Source organism: Propithecus coquereli, unplaced genomic scaffold (genome assembly GCF_000956105.1).
Source record: "Propithecus coquereli isolate 6110/MARCELLA unplaced genomic scaffold, Pcoq_1.0 Scaffold139, whole genome shotgun sequence".
NCBI classification, from domain to species: domain Eukaryota; kingdom Metazoa; phylum Chordata; class Mammalia; order Primates; family Indriidae; genus Propithecus; species Propithecus coquereli.
Genome location: NW_012138191.1, coordinates 4557004 through 4559207, shown reverse-complemented (window position 1 = coordinate 4559207; position 2204 = coordinate 4557004).

Here is a 2204-nt window from a genome sequence, read left to right as displayed (position 1 = left end):
CCATGCCTGGGTAATTTTTTTTTTTCTTTTTTAGAGATAAGGTCTTGCTATGTTGCCTAGGTTAGTCTTGAGCTCCTGGCCTCAAATGATCCTCCTACCTTGGCCTCCCAAAGTTCTGGGATTACTGACAGGACCCACTGCACCTGACAATTATTAGATTTAATCCATTTGTTCTGGTTTCCTCCTGAGAAACACTAATTATATGCATGCTAACATTATCAGTCAGAGATTTCCAGGTCATGTTTCAGAAAACTCAGATACCGGAAGCTTGAATAAAATAGGGGGTTTACTTTGCTCAAATAATTTAATGTACTGGGATAGGCAGTTAACGGTCTTGGTTCAGTGGCCTAACAGCATTGGAGCCTAAAGCCCTGATTCCCTTAGTCTTTTCTTCATGGTCAAAGTTTGACCTCTCTAGTGCCAGCCCCATCTCCAACAAAACTAAAATAATATCAAGAAAGGAAAGCGGAGAATAGATATTTCAACTGTGTCTCTGACACAGCTTTGTGTTCTCTGCCCTTTATAATCCTGTATGTTCTTTTTTGTTACATTCCAGGCAAACTTTTAAAGGTCATCCTCCAAAATGGATTTTAATTCTATTCTTGAATTTTGGTTTTCCTGCACTATTTTTTGATCTCACTCATCTTTCTCCTGACTTATCCTGCTGTCTTTTCATCTCAGCCATTTCTCTCTGTGTGACTTCCTGCTTGCTTTTCAAAGAAGTCAGTGTTTCTCTTTGTCTACGGAATGTGCTATAGTAGACACTTTTTGGAAATGCCTGCTCAAGTCGCTGTTCTTCCCACTTCTCTAAGAATAAGCTCCCTGGCCTTGGAGAAAGATTTTTATACTATGTAATCCTGCATCCTTGGCCCCAACTGATTGGACCAACGGCAGCCACTCAACTCATACTAGTGGATTATCTCTCCTGGGAATATGAACATTGGAATTTAAAGGCAATGTTGCAGCCTGAGCAAGAGCAAGACCCCATCTCAGCAAAAAATAGAAAAATTAGCTGGGTATGGTGGTGTGCACCTGGTAGTCCCAGCTACTCAGGAGGCTGAGGCAAGAGGATCGCTTGAGCCTAGGAATTTGAGGTTGCAGTGAGCTATGATGATGCCACTACACTCTAGCCTAGGTGACAGAATGAGACCCTGTCTCTAAATAAATAAATAAAAATAAAGGCAATGTGTTAATCTGGGTAGAAATGAGAGACATGTTATTTTAAGAGTGTGAAGTAGCCATCCAGTGGTGTACTGATAGATATTTAACAGCAAACTCTCCAGGAAAAATGTGCATAAGGAAGTTTTTTTTTTTTTAAATTTTACTGAAGTAAAGGATATGTAGCATATAATTTATGGATGATAAAATATATAATATTCTTAATTCCAAAGAGCCAATTTGTTCTAACAGAATGCTTTCATTGATTTTTGCTGGTCTCTTGTATTAGTAGCAAAACTATAGTTGCAATTGACAATAGAATGCAATACCGACATGGATGTTGGTTCATATTTTTACTTATGTTATCAAAGAAGACAAAAGCAAAACAACACAAAGATATATTTCAGAACTTCACTTGTTAGTCAATGATAGGAGAACTTTTTTGCTAAAAAGAATAGTACATGAACACTGGAAGAATATTTCCTCAAATTTTTGTGCTATTCCAATGCAAAGGCTGCAGATACGACACACTTTTAAGTCTACTCTGTATTATTAATATTTTCACCATTACTTTCTTAAGTTTTTACAATCAACCAAATAATAAATAAGTCCTATATTCCTATTTATAATGTTTTCCCATTTCTGTGGTGTAAATGTTCCCACCATGGCCAATTTCAAGCTACCAACATGAGGTCACTGAATGTAGAGTTAAAGAGAGAGGCACAATGATGTACCACTATATAGTATTTCCAACATTAGATACAGCAGACATAAATAACCTCAAAGCACAGGTAATAGAAAGATGTAGTAAAATACATAATTAGGAGTTGATGGCTGGGCACAGTGGCCTACTCGTATAGTCCCAGCTACTTAGGAGGCTGAGGCGGGAGGATCACTTGAGCCCAGGAATTGAAGGTTGCAATGAGCTATGATTGTGCCACCATGGGACACCCAGCAAGACCTTGTCTCTAAAAAAAAAAGAAAAAGAAAAAGAAAAAGAAAAAAAAAAGGAATTAATGTCTCTTGAGGATATAATTTATTTAACT